General features: G+C 36.8%; 1 long non-coding RNA gene across 1 annotated transcript; it reads right to left on the reverse strand.

The window, feature by feature from the left end:
* Positions 1 to 349: 349 nt before the first annotated feature.
* On the reverse strand, positions 350 to 6,945 carry LOC140344062 (uncharacterized). Its single transcript, XR_011923473.1, has 3 exons — positions 6,590 to 6,945; positions 3,812 to 3,959; positions 350 to 563 (listed from the first exon to the last, which is right to left on the reverse strand). It is a non-coding gene; the product is annotated as an uncharacterized lncRNA (long non-coding RNA).
* Positions 6,946 to 8,039: the final 1,094 nt, after the last annotated feature.

Here is an 8,039-nt window from a genome sequence, read left to right on the forward strand (position 1 = left end):
ACTAGATGTCACTACACGTCAATACTGCGTATTCACTTCAATGAAACATTCTGATGGATCCTGCTGTGGTCAAATAAAGCACAAAACGTGCAAAGTGCCATCAATTGGCTCCTGCAATTCAAATGGTCACAAATCATAAAAGGGGGGGAGGGAGAAAAAAAATTGTTGAAGGATCAGAAAAACCATCCACGCTCTGCTACGAGCCTCTGATGTTGGAAACCAGCAGGTCGTGGCATCCATGGAAACAAAATGTTCATTTTTTTAATGACTTAATCCCCCGTGTAGTACGGATCCAAAATAAATGTGCAGCTCAGTTTTTTCCCTCCATTAACAGATGATGCTGATAAAAATAGACCTTCTGTGTTTGTTTGTTTGTTTGTTTTCCTCCAGTGACACGGACTGATGATTAGAGTGAGGTGACTGTTGTGTGACCTGGAAGCAGCAGGAATCAGAAGCGCACATACGCTGTCTCTCGGGGTCACAGGTGTTTAGGCATTGTGCAACAAAACACACATGTAAAGGCAAAAAGACAAAGCTTGTATGATGTGAGGGTCTACTGGAAACTAAAGGGAGAGACAAAAAACACTGTTTACTCAAGCAAAAATATATTGTAAATATTTACCATACTCAGGTGAATGTGCGTCAAACTGAAGGAAAGACAGCTTGTATGCAATGCCTTTTTTGAGCAATTTAGCACAAAATAATTAATAAATGTATGATCCTTATAGTGAAACAATCTATTAATTTGTTTTGTGTAAACAATATTCTTGTAACAGGCAAAAAGTTACCAGATTGGATGAGTAACCTAAAGAACGTCAATCTGTCATGTCATTTCTTTCAATCTGTCATGTCATTTATGCCTCACAAACATTGCATGCCACAGCATGAGGTCCTGGTTCTTTGGTACTACTAGTGGGTTCCACTAAATCGATTCCACTATCAAAAGCAATGGCCCTTTGCAGGCTTCAAGTAATAATTTCAAAGAAATCAAAAACTTCAGAAATTTCAAAAGAAACCAAAAGAAAAGGGAAGTTGAGTATATGGAATCCTAAATATTCATCCTACAGTTGCAGTTAGCTATAGAGTTGCTATGTCTAGTGGTTTTGCTTTAGGGGTTTGGAGATGAGCATGGCTCCTTGACACTGAAACCTGCACTGCTGATATTTTACCATTCTACAATACTATAAAAGATGGATATTGGTCCCAAAAATCCTAAATTTGTGTGTAATTCTCCAGCTAATGTCTCATTGTGCTAGTATAAGTGCAATAAGGAAACACTCTCCTAAGATCATAAACTGTTTAAGGTTCAGCCAGATTGAAAAAGGTCCAAAATGTACTTTAAGGCACTACGGCACTACCATGATAGGTACAAATGAAAAAAAAAAAAAATAGCAATTCCTGACGCACCCTAGCTCCAGTACAAGATATCGTCCAGGGACCCTGAGCTCCAGTCCTGTACCCACTGCTTTAGACCTATGACTTCCAATCACTGTGACTTCTCCTAAAACTATGAAAAATCTGAAGTTTATAATTCTGTTGTCAACATAGCAAGAGACCACTTATCTACTCCCTTGGTGGAAGTTTGGGTACCACACAGGCAGGAGGTGGAGGTTTTAGCAACAAAGGTAGGACATCCAGACAGACTAAATAGTTTATTCAAAACTCCTGCCACCCCTACCCATCTGCAGCTGCATGAATTTGCTACCCTAGATGCACTGGAGTATTGCTTTCCACCCTGGCATGTACGTACCATAACGCCACTAGGATGAAGAGCAAGAAGTGTTTCCTAGTCAGTCACAAAAGCAAGAGAAGGGCTTGTGACTGGTGTCTGTAATTGGGAGATTCATTCTTCTGAGCCTCAAAACTTGCTGATCTGAGTTCTAATTATAATATGTGAGCTGTAATTGTAAATTTTACAGTATAACGTCTGTGATATTATGATTATTTTAAAACCTACAAAACAAGTATGAAAATGTAGAAGTCAATATCAATCTTACTTTGGTACAAAGTTTTCTAATTCTAATAAGCACACAGTAACCCATGTGCCACAGAATTACCAAAGGTGGCACATAGACACATGCAGGTTTTTATTTATGACCTGTTGACATGTTCCTTCTTGTGTCAGTACTACCGTGTTTCCCCGAAAATAAGACACTGCCCCTGATTCATCAAGCAGAATCGGATTATCGGTCGAGCATTCGTATTAGCGATCCGGAATCGTACGCGGTCGCGCTATTCAGCAACGGAAAAAAGCTCGCACACGGAGCCGCGCTTATCCGACAGCTTTTTACTGATGTATGCTTTTATTTTCTTTTTCTCCTAGGTCTTATTTTCGGGGTAGGTCTTATATTAGGGCAGGTTTACAAAATAGTGCTAGGTCTTACTTTCGGGGTAGGTCTTATTTTCGGGGTAGGTCTTATATTAGGGCAGGTTTACAAAATAGTGCTAGGTCTTACTTTCGGGGTAGGTCTTATTTTCGAGGAAACACGGTATACTGATTCTATCTGTGGACATGACCTTTACTGAATATATTTGTGGACATGTTTGTGGCTGTATTTTGATGCATTATCCCTTCTCTAGACTGTCCCTCTCTATTAGTCTAAAACTGTGAGGTATGGGCCTAGATTTTTTTTCACACTGGCCACGTTTACAGTGTCTGCACTATATAACCTGGTACAGGAATTTGCCTCCACATATATTATGTGGTGGCAAATCTTCCTGAGGTGGTACAATGCAGGTACTGAATGATGTCAAGTGATATGGTTTTGATTACAGAAGAGTGCACTCTGGTGTCTTCTTAAATTATAAATTTATTAGGCTATGTTAAAATCTTCCTGAATCCTGGTACTAGGTTTTATATATGGTGCAGACACCAAATGATTCAAGGTGACATAGCGCTACAGATATTTGTTTGTTTTGTTACATAGTATTTCATTTTATTATAACAACATAACTTATAGGGTGCCAAACCCTGTGAAGATCACAATTCTTAAAATAGCAATACACACTTTACCAATTATTCTTGGCTAGAAAGGTGGCAACCCTAATGGACATATGTTTCTGGCTATATCAAAACTATTGCAGTGTATCCCAGCCTTATGGAAGAACACTGCCCCTTTGACGGTAGTACATTGGTTGCAAAGGGTTGGTGATATATATCACATGGAGGATATGATATCCACTGACGCTAAGAAAGCAGAAAAATTTGCACAGACTTGGTACCACTGGATCCACTTTATCACTACTGAGGAATATTGCCGTTTGTTACGACCACCCCCCTAGATACCTGAGTATTCTGGGATGGATGCCTAATTGCATTCTGCCACTGTTTCAGAGATGTGATTGATACTATAGCTGGTCAATGCCCATTTTAACCCCCCCCCCCCTTTCTTCTTCTCTTTTTCGCTTTCTCTTTTTTTTTTATTCTTAACTCCTTTTTTTTATTAAGTTTCTTTGTTTGTTCTTCTTTTATTTTTCTTTTCTTATAAAAATGTTTTTGAAAACCTTAAGATATCATGGTTCCTGCTACTGATACAGCACAACGGGTTGGTTACAATGTTTTTATTTCTATACGGTTGGCCGTTAAGCCACAAGCTTGAAGATATGTATTGTTAGAACCTAACCTTGCTGTATGTTCTTTTTTGAACTATATGTTACGACCACTTTATTTTATTTTCTTTGTATGTACCTTGATATATTTTAATAAAAATAATTAAAAAAAAAAACTTTTGCAGTGTGCTTGCAAACATGTGAAACACATCATGTGTTGTAAATGAGGGGAAACAGCATCACAGGCAGTAGTTCCACACACCTTGTTCCACAATAGGATGACAATGCAGAGCAGATTTTGGTATGGTTAGGCATGGTATGGATAGCAGAGCCCCAGCTACAGTAAAGTCACCACCTCTTTAATCTTTAGGTTTGGTACAGTTTTTGGCATCCAGCATCTGATCGACTGCCTGTAAAAAAAACTTTTTAGTGGCTGTTTGTTAGTTAAAGATGTGGACACTAGCATAACTGAAGTAAACTGGAGGTATCTAAAACTTGTGTCAATGATAGTTCTGTTGTTGCTCGGTAAGAATTTTCCTTAGATTTACTGGCATATGAAGTAAAGAAGAAAGGCCTCTAGAGCAAGAACCACTACATTTGCAGAACAGGAACTCTAAATAAGACACCTAAACACCATAAATGCTTTTTAAATGTTCATTCCTTCAATGTAAGTTAACCACCTAGGTTGGTGCAGTTACTTTTCCAAAAATAAAAGTGCTCCCCCAATAAATTTTTCTGTTTGACTGAATATGCTTTTTTTTGAGAATTAAACTATGATAGCCAGTCAAGAAAAGGATCAGAGAAGAAGTTTTCTGCTTCACTCCTCATCTCCATCCATCCTTACAACCACACCTGTTTTTTACCTATATACAACAAAATAATAATGGTAGTGAGGCGTTATGAGCAAAACACTCAAACAATGTTTTCATACCACTGTTAAAAATTAGCAGATGTTGTGAATTACAGCAGTAATCAAAAATTTGCTGAATATGTTTAATGATCCTGAGATACCATCTAGAGAACATATGTTTGTTTTATACATACATCCTAATGATGCATATCCTCATAATGCCACCACTGACGTTGGCTTGTTTGTGACATGACACATCATTTTAATTCATTGCTCCTTTTTCTGACTTGGAAAGTTGCTGGCCTGATTTTCTAAGCCCTAGTTCTGAAGAAACCTACATATCTTTTTTTTATCAGAGTTGTAACTGATAGAAATATAGCTTGGTAGAGAGGGGGTAAATGACAATAATTTTCACTCATAATAAACAAACATACATATTTATAAAAATATTAGAATAACAGGAATCTTCTGCGGGTAAAGATGCAGAATTCCAGCCTATGTAAGTGAAGATTTTGAGCTACTATAACCACTTGCATTGAGCGCATTGTGTAGCAAATACAAATTTAGGAAGAACTAAGCTGAACTAGAATTAGAGGTTAGTTTTCTGAACTCAATGAATACTTCAAAGCAACTGATGTCCCTAAAAATGACAACTGTTAATGGATTTCTCACTGCAGCATAGAAAAAACCTGGATAGTTAGCAAATGCTGCAGTCTCAGTTAACAGAAAAAAAAGCAACCATTAATAAAAGTAATCATTCAGCCTTTATAAATACTCCATTAAATACTTTTATTGTTTTCTGTCATGGTGGAATTACTTTTTACCATTTGCCCAGAAGAACAGTGCTCTGAAAGTGGGGAAAAAAACAGGATTCAACTATGAAGACATCAGAAATAACAAGAAGATGTATTAGATTTCTATGAATGATCAATGAGTGTATGACCATATACTGAGTGATACATTAAAGCCAATTATTTTTAAAGCCATATCAAGCATAATCAGATATAAAGACATATTGAACATTTCCTACTTGTGACCAGCATGAGTGTATAAATAAAACATTATTTTATTTTTTGGTTTTTAGATGGGTTTGGTGCAGGGAAGAAGATGCTCTTCTATAATTTCACCCCTCCCACACCTCTCCCTGCAGACAATGTATCTTTGGAAACCAGCCTCTCCTTGTTGGATGGCTTGGTGACTAAAGAGTCTCAAGGGCTCCACAGACTGGAAATACCCCAAAGACCTCCTACTGTGATCTTCACAGTCAGAGCTGCCGGTCCGCTTCTCCTGAGAACTTCAAACTTTGCATCAGGGGTTGACAGGAAAGCAAAGGGATAATAATTTAAATGTGTTTTTAGGATGCAGTCAACTTAAAACAAAATTACCATTCATACCAAGCTGTAACATTCAGAACTAGAAAAACATATAGTATACAGACAACAATGTTTGTAAAAACTTGTTAGAAATCTTTCTTGGTGAGGCAGCAAATTTGACCTCTGGTCCATTTTGCAGGTCATATTTTATGCAGCTGTCAAGAAACATACTAAAATGGCTTCCAGTCTTGCCCCTTCCACTCTGAGTACGTATGCAATAAGGATTGCCTAAGGTTAATACCAAGTCTCTTTCGGTTATTTAAATTAGTTACTTAAATACATTTGATAATTTTTTTATTAAAAAACTTAGCTGCAATGGTTTTTGTTTTTGTATTTCCTTGATGTGACTCCATAAGTGGTCTTTGGACACCATTTCAAAGACCCATCCAGCCCATTTCTGTATTCCACTGTTAGTCTACTTCCCACTACTCTTTCATCACATTATGAGCAGATGCATGCTTTTCATGAAGGGCAGAAAATAATTGGGTATTAAAAATTTAAAGTGACGATAACAGACTGTTGATCCAGGGAACATCCTATTGCCTTTCCCCTGTTGGAGCAAAATATACCAGGGTTTTTTTTTGTCTTCCTCCAGATCAACTATGTCCATAGGGTTTTATATCTGGGATATGTTTATTTCCCTAGGGATGGAAATTGATGAACTTATGTCTCTTTTTCAACCTGACTTACTATTAACTATGGATCACCAAGTAATTGTAATTGTTCCAATTTTTTGAATTAAAGCTTAAAAGAATCAATTTTCTCACTTCTTAATAATAACTAAGCTATGATATAGGAAAAAAGTTGAATTACACACCAGGGGGCCAATTTCAGTTGATATCTTCAGCCTTGGAACGTTATTTGGTGGAAACAGGCTGCAACATACAGAAAGCTGATTGTTCTCATTATTCCAGGTCTTGGTATAACTTGTAGTAGTTGGCTACATTCAGTTGCACTTGCTCTTTACTGGTAAAGATGTTCCACAGTTCATTTGAAATTAAAAAAGTACAATAGATAAACTGCAATGCATCTTCATCATTAAGGGACAAGAAAGGTATTTGTGTCTAACACTTATTAGCTAAGAAACCCACCATCGCACCATCCCATGCTGGCTGACCTAACATAAAATTTAGCAAAGGAATTGTGTTTAATTCTTCTACAAATGTATGTGTAAGAGGCACAGCACAACTATATTTGAGAAATGTATGCTTTTGTTGGGATGCCAATAGACTGTTTTCGATATTTGGTAGATAGTTACAAAATTACCCCAGCTAACAGTACATAAATGCCTCTAACTTCTCATCTATTTCTCATAATGAAATAGGATACTGTTTGGAATAAATAGCTGTATATTTGTTTATTTAAATGAATATGGGACCTTAACACCACCAAAAAATATATTTTCTGTGCAAAATACTTAACAAAACAGTGACTATGATCTTTGATCTTATGAACAGATATCTCCAGCCTTCAATACACTTCTTGGTGTATCGGATGTAGTACCTAATGCATTCTATGATTCGATTTGCCAGCTGCTACATCCCTACTTTATTGTTTAATGGATTTTTTTCTGTATAAAAAATCCCTTTAAGAAAGCTTGTTCTTTAGGTATATTTATCCGTATAAATATGGAAATTATATCCCCTATCAATGCATATAGATATTCACTTAAAGAAGGTTCATGCACAAATAATAGCTTGTCATTCAAACAGTTTAATTAAGAAAACAAGGTAAGACAAAGTACACAGCAATATTGTCAGATATTTAAACACATAGGAACTTCAATAAATGATACATAAATATATCACATGGACATAGTTATTAGTAGTAACCCCTGTAATACTCTAGTAACTACTTAGTACACAATACAGTAATTATAAAATAGCAATAATAACATCGACATATACTGCACAATATACGAATGCAGTTCAGGAATGTGTTATAGCTACCTGCTAAGAGGTAAGCAAGCAAGAGACAAGAGAGCAAGATTCTCTCAGTTCCCCTTTTTACATAGTTAATTCCAATTAGGTAACATTGGGACTCCTTGATTGGTTAGTGGGTGTGTTCGGTACACTGACCATCAGTTGGCACACACCCCACTAGATTGGGATTGGTTAATGTAATTTGGTGGACCTCCCAACTAAATTTGATATAAAAATCTCCAGCTGGAATCTATGTTTAGGGGTCTATAAATATCCAGCTGGGTCATCACCCCAATCCATCTGTTCACTTCCCCCTCCATCTCCTGTTTCCTCAGGCGGATAGAT

This window comes from Pyxicephalus adspersus, chromosome Z (assembly GCF_032062135.1).
Source record: "Pyxicephalus adspersus chromosome Z, UCB_Pads_2.0, whole genome shotgun sequence".
NCBI classification, from domain to species: Eukaryota; Metazoa; Chordata; class Amphibia; order Anura; family Pyxicephalidae; genus Pyxicephalus; species Pyxicephalus adspersus.